We start from the raw sequence: 8,424 nt of genomic DNA on the forward strand, positions 1-8,424 counted from the left end.
TGCAGAGTGTGAGCCCCCGTTCCCAGCACTCCGCCCTGAGGAGCAGCCCATAACGGCTTGGGCAAAGTTACCAACAACCTCCATTCCCGAGGTCTCCGTAATTCTCCTGTATTATCTAGACCAGGGGCTGTCAACAGGCGAACCACGGGCCAAATCCGGGTTGCCAGACGCTTTTGAACGGACCCCACAAACTTTTTATTTACATATTATCGTTATTATTATTTTTTTTAATGATTTTCTCTGCAGTCTGGCCCCGACTGTACATTGATGAAGAATTTGGACTTGACAAAAAATAATTGACTACCCCTCATCTAGACCATCCCTGAGCGGTGACTGTCGATCCTGCTAAGAACCTACAATGACAGAGATTCCACAACCTCCCTAGGTAATTTGTTCCAGTGCTTAACTATGCTGGCAGGAAGTTTTTCCTAACGTCCAACCTAAACCTCCCTCGCTGCAATTTCAGCCCATTGCTTCTTGTCCTGTCCTCAGAGATTCACAAGAACAATTTTTCTCCCTCCTCCTTCTAACAACCTTTTATGTACTTGAAAACTGTTCTCATGTCCCCTCTCAGTCTTCTCTTCTCCAGACTAAACAAACCCAGTTCTTTCAACCTTTTCTCGTAGATCATGTTTTCTAGACCAGCGGTTCTCAACAGGGGGTTCGTGGCCCACTGGGGGTCCATGAACCCTTTCAGGGGGGCCGCAGGGCCCTGTGGCTAAAATCCAAAGCCCAAACCCCAGCACCTCCCGCAGGGCTGAAGCCGGGAGCAGCAGGGCTGAATTCTGGAGCCCTGAGCCCCGGTGCTCCCCAAGGGACAGAAGCCCTGAGCCCATGGGCAGAGTTGGGGGAACACAGGGGTGTTACACCCCCCCCCAAACTACAGTGCAAGAGCAGGGCAGTCCTGGGGTAGCTCCACACCCCCCCTCCACCACCTCCTCTCTCCACCCCCTGGCTAGGTCGGAGGTGGGAAGCCAGAGTCCGGCAGCGTGGGACAGCTGCTGCTCTGACTGGTGCCATGGAGCAGGTGGGCGCAGCGTTGCCTCGTCTCCTGCTGCTGCAGGGGGTTGAAGCTGCTCCCCTTTGCTCATGCAGCTGGTAAGAGCTGCCTGGGCGGGGGGACCTGGCTGCTTTGTGGCTGGCAGAGCCCTCAGGGTACAGGGAGCGCAGGGGAGCCCTGAGAGCACACAGCCCCTAGCTACCTCCTCCCTGCACCCTGAGCTACCGTCTGCCCACACACAGCCCCTAGCTACCTCCTCCCTGCACCCTGAGCTACCCTCTGCCCACACACAGCCCCTAGCTACCTCCTCCCTGCACCCTGAGCTACCCTCTGCCCACACACAGCCCTAGCTACCTCCCTCCCTGCTCCCTGAGCTACCCTCTGCCCACACACAGCCCCTAGCTACCCCCCTCCCTGCACCCTGAGCTACCCTCTGCCCACACACAGCCCCTAGCTACCTCCTCCCTGCACCCTGAGCTACCCTCTGCCCACACACAGCCCCTAGCTACCTCCTCCCTGCACCCTGAGCTACCCTCTGCCCACACACAGCCCCTAGCTACCTCCTCCCTGCACCCTGAGCTACCCTCTGCCCACACACAGCCCTAGCTACCTCCCTCCCTGCTCCCTGAGCTACCCTCTGCCCACACACAGCCCCTAGCTACCTCCTCCCTGCACCCTGAGCTACCCTCTGCCCACACACAGCCCTAGCTACCCCCCTCACTGCACCCTGAACTACCCCCCTGCACACAGCCCCTAGCTATCCCTTTCCCTGCACCTCAAACTTTTTGAGCTGAGCCCCCCCACCTTTGAGTTATAATTTTTGGTTGTAGGCCCCCCAAGTCCAGACAGGCGGGTGGCCTGCTGAGGTGAGTCAGGGGGTGGATGTAGCATACCCCCCCCCAGACCCCGACGTCGGAGCTGGCTTGAGCCTCACTGGCCCCTGCCCACCCAAAACAGAAGTCAAACTATACCTATGCCCTTGTTTTCCCCCCTTTCCCCAGCCCAGAGCCTCCCCCTCCCACACTGGGCCCTGGAGATTTTAATGGCATGTTGTGGGTGGCCTCAGAAAGAAAAAGGTTGGGAACCCCTGTTCTAGACCTTTAACCATTTTTGTTACTCTCCTCTGGACCTTCTCCAATTTGTCCACATCCTTCCCGAAATGTGGCGCCCCGACTTAGACACAATACTTTAGCTGAGGCCACATCAGCATGGAGTGGAGCAGAAGAATTACGTCTTGTTTCTTGCTTACAACACTCCTGCTAATCCTGCCCAGGATCAGGTTTGCTTTTTTTGCAAGTGTTACACTGTTGACTCATATTTAGCTTGTGGTCCACTATGACCCCCAGATCCCCTTCCGCCGTACTCCTTCCTAGGCTGTCACGTCCTGCTCTGTATGTGTGCAGCTGATTGTTTTGTCGTAAGGGGAGTACTTTGCATTTGTCCTTATTGAATTTCAGCCTGTGAACTTCAGACCATTTCTCCAGTTTGTCCAGATCATTTTGAATTTTAATCCTATCCTCCAGAGCACTTGCAACAACTTCCATCGTGCTATCATCCACAAACTTTATCAGTAAAAAGAAAAGGAGGACTTGTGGCACCTTAGAGACTAACCAATTTATTTGAGCATAAGCTTTCGTGAGCTACAGCTCACTTCATCGGATGCATACTGTGGAAAGTACACAAGATCTTTTTATACACACAAAGCATGAAAAAATGGGTGTTTACCATTACAAAAGGTTTTCTCTCCCCCCACCCCACTCTCCTGCTGGTAATAGCTTATCTAAGGTGATCACTCTCCTTACAATGTGTATGATAATCAAGGTGGGCCATTTCCAGCACAAATCCAGGGTTTAACAAGAAAGTCTGAGGAAGGGGAGGAGCTGTAGGAAAAAAGAAGGGGAAATAGGTTACCTTGCAGAATGACTTAGCCACTCCCAGTCTCTATTCAAGCCTAAGTTAATTGTATCCAATTTGCAAATGAATTCCAGTTCAACAGTCTCTCGCTGGAGTCTCGTTTTGAAGTTTTTTTGTTGAAATATCGCAACTTTCATGTCTGTAATCGCGTGACCAGAGAGACTGAAGTATTCTCCAACTGGTTTATGAATGTTATAATTCTTGACATCTGATTTGTGTCCATATATTCTTTTCCGTAGAGACTGTCCAGTTTGGCCAATGTACATGGCAGAGGGGCATTGCTCGCACATGATGGCATATATCACATTGGTAGATGTGCAGGTGAACGAGCCTCTGATAGTGTGGCTGATGTGATTAGGCATTGTGATGGTGTCCCCTGAATAGATATGTGGGCACAGTTGGCAACGGGCTTTGTTGCAAGGATAGGTTCCTGGGTTAGTGGTTCTGTTGTGTGGTGTGTGGTTGTTGGTGAGTATTTGCTTCAGGTTGGGGGGCTGTCTGTAGGCAAGGACTGGCCTGTCTCCCAAGATTTATGAGAGTGTTGGGTCATCCTTCAGGATAGGTTGTAGATCCTTAATAATGCGTTGGAGGGGTTTTAGTTGGGGGCTGAAGGTGACGGCTAGTGGCGTTCTGTTATTTTCTTTGTTGGGCCTGTCCTGTAGTAGGTGACTTTTGGGTACTCTTCTGGCTCTGTCAATCTGTTTCTTCACTTCCGCAGGTGGGTATTGTAGTTGTAAGAAGGCTTGATAGAGATCTTGTAGGTGTTTGTCTCTGTCTGAGGGGTTGGAGCAAATGCGGTTGTATCGCAGAGCCTGGCTGTAGACGATGGATCGTGTGGTGTGGTCAGGGTGAAAGCTGGAGGCATGTAGGTCGGAATAGCGGTCAGTAGGTTTCCGGTATAGGGTGGTGTTTGTGTGACCATCGCTTATTAGCACTGTAGTTTCCAGGAAGTGGATCTTAATCGCGTCTCTGCTAAGGCTGCGTCTACACTCCCCCTTGTGTCGGTAGAACGTATGTGGCTCGGGGAGTGAATAAGCCACCCCCTGAGTGACACAAGTGTAACCCTTCTGCCCGTCAGAGTTGGCAGCAACAAGGGCAGGGTTCAATATCTAGGGGATCCATTCCAATAACACAATGCAAACCGGCTCGAGCCCCCACCCAGTGACCTGGGACAAATATATACCACCCCCGCTGGGCGCCTCCAAGAGGCAATACTTCCCCTCTCGCAAGCACATAGCCTGAGTGTAGCAAAAGCCTTTTAATAACAGAGAGAAACAATGTGGCATTATGTTGGGGAAACACCACCAACAGGATTCATAACACAACCCATGAGCAAAAAAAAACCCACCCCAGGCAAATTGGGGCATGCCCTTTTCCCTTTGGTTCTTGAGTCCAGCAACCCCAAATCACCCAAAGTCCCAAAAGTCCAATGCCCCAAAAGTCTCTGTCCCTGGTCAGGGCAGCCCCAGAGTTCGAAAGTTTATCTGCGGAGCTTTACCTCCCAACCTGGGTGGAAATGGGACGGGGATAAGAGGCACCTTACATGATCTGAAGCTGACCGCCCCATAGCTCCATAGCGGCGCTCCGCTCCGCCAGCCGCCCCACAAACTCCTTCGCTCCGCTGCGCTCCGCTCCGCCAGCCGCCCCACAAACTCCTTCGCTCCGCTGCGCTCCGCTCCACCAGCTGCCCCACGCACTCCTTCGCTCAGCTCCACGACCCACAAGCAGCTCCTGCCATCCACACACTGCTCCGCGTTGAACTGCTTCACCAGCCGTGCCGCAGACTGCTCCACAATATATCTTCAGGCTCCCCCACTACTTAACACAACACTCAGTGATTTCAGCTCTTAGGTGAATTCAGCTTGTAGTAGGGGAGCCCCAGTGCTGGTGCGCTGTCAGCCCAAAGTGAGCTCAGCAGCCTATAACTAGACTTCTAATGAAATCAAAATGAGCTCTGATATTCTACAGTGGAGAGAGAAGAAAGTGCAATTAGCATGGAAGGCCCTCACCAAGGGGCCCATACCACCAAATATTAATACTTGTCCCCAGCCTCTCTCTATTCACACAGTTTTGGAACCCATGACCCTTGCCTAGCGAGTGCTACTTAGTTGATGGTGAATCCCTCCATCATAACAAAAGGCCACGTACAGTTCCAAGCACAGTTCCCATAATCAGGGTAATAACAATTTATTCTTCCTGCCCCAATAACAGAGACGCTGGGGATCCCACAGCAGCCAAAGTGACCATTTGAGCAGCTATGGTCTCATTCTAGGCGTGGTGGGTGTGCCTATGCAAATGACATCGGCCCCTGAAGTTCTTTTCCACAACTTGCCACACCTCACCACCAGATGTCAGGGTGGAGCTCATCCTGACACTGCTTACACAAGTTACACGGACCTAAGCGCCGATGTGGACAGTGCTATGGTGCTGGGAGAGCTTCTCCTGCCAACATGGCTACGGCTGCTCGTTGAGGGTGGAGAGCTCCCTCCCGTCGGCTTCCAGCCGCTCCAGTAGAGACTGCCACTGGAGGCCACGTCACTCACAGCTGTGAGGGCCGAGTGGTTAAGGCGTTGGACTCGAAATCCATTCGGGTTTCCCTGCGCAGGTTCAAATCCTGCTCACAGCGAGGCCTGTGTTTTACCCACACTTGCTTACCAGGGCAATACATCTCCACCGGCCCTGAGACGCTCTCCATACACTCCCCACCCCAGGTAAACCCTGTTCTGCTCCTTTCATGGGGATGCCTGGGATGGTGCCTCATGCTGTGTCCCTGCGGTCTCAGCTCCCGAGGCCTCTGCCCCTCACCCAGCACCCCCCGGCTCAGCCCCACCCCTGGGTGCTGCTCCTCTCCAGAGCGTGGAAGGAGCTGAGCACGGGCAGCCCGTACAAGAGGCCACGGGAGACTGAGCCTCCCCCAAAAGGCCGTCCATGTGGGGTGGAAACGCTGGGGATGTGGGGCGGGTCTCCCATCCGGAGGCCCGTGGGCCCGTGGTCATCTTTCGAGCGCTGGAAGCAAAGCTCCAGAGAAGTGGGGGCCCCGCCTGCACCCCGCTCCCCTCTGCCTCTTAGCCCGATGCCCTGCTCTTGCTCTGCCTCCTCCCATCCCCACTCCGCCTCTTCCCCCAAAACCTGCTCCCCACCCCCCCTCGGCCTTTTCCCCCACGGCCCCGTCTTCTCGTGCCTCTTCCTGTCCTGCTCCACCTCCTTCCCCAAGGACCCCCCTGCCCCCCGCTCACTGAAGACAGAGAAAAGGGACGGGTGCCTGGCCCCATGGCCCCCCGGTAGCCCCCCTTCGGGGAAAGGGGTGGAGAGGAGCAAGCAGGGGGTGAGTGGAGTCCTGGGGGAAGAGGCGGAGAGGAGCGAGGGGCAGGTAGGGGGACCTCGGGGGCCAGAGGAGTGAACAGTGGGTGGGTGGGGCCTCGGGGGAAGAGGATGACCGGGGGCGGGGCCTCTGTGGCAGGGCCATGCTCTAGGCCCCGGTGGCCCCCCAACTTCTCGGGGTCATCTGAAACCCAGGATGAAGGTGACACAGGGCCTGGTTCCTCTTTGGGCTAAGATTCCATAACAGCTCTCCCTTCCTGGCAGTGTGAAGGGGCTGGACAGGGGCATAAAGCCCTCCAGACACGGCCGGAGACAGGGAAAGGGCCGTCAATGCGGAAGAGAATCAGGCCCAGAGTTAGACAAGGGGTGCAGAGAATATTCTGGATTCAGGTCATTGCACTTCGCCCTTGCTCGAAATGCTTCCTGTATTTTCTCCATTTCACTCCCTGACTCTCGGTCTCTGCCCCTTTCCCCGTTTCGTCCTCAGAATTAGCACTTTCAGCCAGTTAATCGCAGCAATCCCGCCATAAGATGGCAGCCTGAAATCTCAGCTCTCCCCCGCCCCTCGCACGAGACCTGCTGCCAGCTGAACTGGAGAAAGAATGGGGAACGTCTCTGGCAGAGGGTGTGAAAGAGACACCCGGAAAAGGTGAGTTTTCACAGGGATTTCCTCAAAGTAGGAGAAACCGGGGGTCCCAGTTAGTGCCCAGAAAACCCTTCAGGGATCAAACAAACCAGAGGCCCAGCTCAGCCCGATCTGGGCTCCACGTGGGAGTGAGCAGGGGGCTGCTGTGACACACACAGACTGCTGGGCACGCACGGACTGTGGCTAAGGAGGGGGCTGCCAGACCTCCCTCGGGTGACCAGACAGCAAGTGTGAAAAATCGGGACGGGGGTGGGAGGTAATCAGAGCCTATATAAGAAAAAGACCCAAAAATCGGGACTGTCTCTCTAAAATCGGGACACCTGGCCACCCTAGACCTCCCCCACAGACTGCCACTGAGTGAGTGGGGGGCAGTTGCACAGACCTGCAGTGACCACGCAGAGTGTGAGGTTTGCTCCCCTCCTGTCTCCAGTGGGGCTGAGGTTTCTCCCTGAGCCTGCTGAGCCCTGTGGCCCTCCCCAGCCACGCCCGTGGGAGCAGAAAACACCGAGAGACCAGGCCGGGGAGGTCATATGGTTTATTGGACCTGCTTCTGTTGGGGAGAGAGACCAGAGCCTGAGGACGAGCTCTGTGGAGCTCGAAGGCTGGTCTCCTCCCAGCAGAAGTTGGAGAATGAAAGAGATCCCCTCCCCGCCTTGTCTCTCTAATCTCCTGGCACCGACCTTGCAAACAGAGAACTCTGAGGCAGTTCAGTGCTTCCGACCGAGCCCCAGGAGCCCGTATGTAACACGGACGTTGCACTCATTCAAACAGTGCCTAGCGCAGCTGGGGGACGGGCTTCAAGCTGCTGCCAGCCACAGCCCCTTCTGTGCCCCGAACCGGGGGCGACTGTGCCTACCGGCCAGACCCCTCTGTTCCAGAATGGAGGTGCCCTTTGGTCTCTCAGCCCGGCGCTCTCACACAACCACAGCAGCTCCAGTCACCAGGTCCCCTCTTGGCGCACTGGGAGGGGGCAGCAGGACAGAGCAGGCAGGCCACCGAGGGGGAACTGTACTCCGGGAAGCCGTGACTCTGTCAAGGATTTAGGTGTCATACCGGGCAAGCCGCTCAACATCCGCTCCCGTTGCGATGCTGTGGGGAACAGGGCCAAAGCCATCGGTGATGACGGGGGGATTTTCTTGGTTTTTCAATGGTTTGCATGCCTCAGTTTCCCTGGGTGCTGTTTGTTTAACGAGGTGGGAGAGGTAGTTTGTTGTTACAGAGGACCAGCGGTGATCTCTCCTGTCAGTTGGGCCCTCAGGCAAAGGCCTGGAGAATGGATACCCCAGCGACTGGTGAGCGGGAGGCCCAGCTTGGAAGTCACAGCCAGGTCGGGCCAGTAGTAGGACAATGGGCTGAGGAGAGAAGACCCGGTGACTGCTTTCAGCCAGGGGGAAAGAAAAGAGGGAGGAGAGGAGAGGCTGAGATAGAGGAGACCCAGGCAGCCTGTTCACCTGGGACAGAAGAGAAAGGACACAGGCTTGTGGGAAGGTGATATCGGACGCTTAGCTGGAAGGAGAGGGCTTCTGGACTGGGGAGAGAAAAC

General features: G+C 55.3%; 1 non-coding gene across 1 annotated transcript; it reads left to right on the forward strand.

Moving 5' to 3' along the window:
- Positions 1-5,458: 5,458 nt before the first annotated feature.
- On the forward strand, positions 5,459-5,540 carry TRNAS-CGA (transfer RNA serine (anticodon CGA)). Its single transcript has one exon. It is a non-coding gene; the product is annotated as a tRNA-Ser (tRNA).
- The last annotated feature ends 2,884 nt before the right edge of the window (positions 5,541-8,424 follow it).

The sequence above is a fragment of the Eretmochelys imbricata genome, chromosome 11 (assembly GCF_965152235.1).
Source record: "Eretmochelys imbricata isolate rEreImb1 chromosome 11, rEreImb1.hap1, whole genome shotgun sequence".
NCBI classification, from domain to species: Eukaryota; Metazoa; Chordata; order Testudines; family Cheloniidae; genus Eretmochelys; species Eretmochelys imbricata.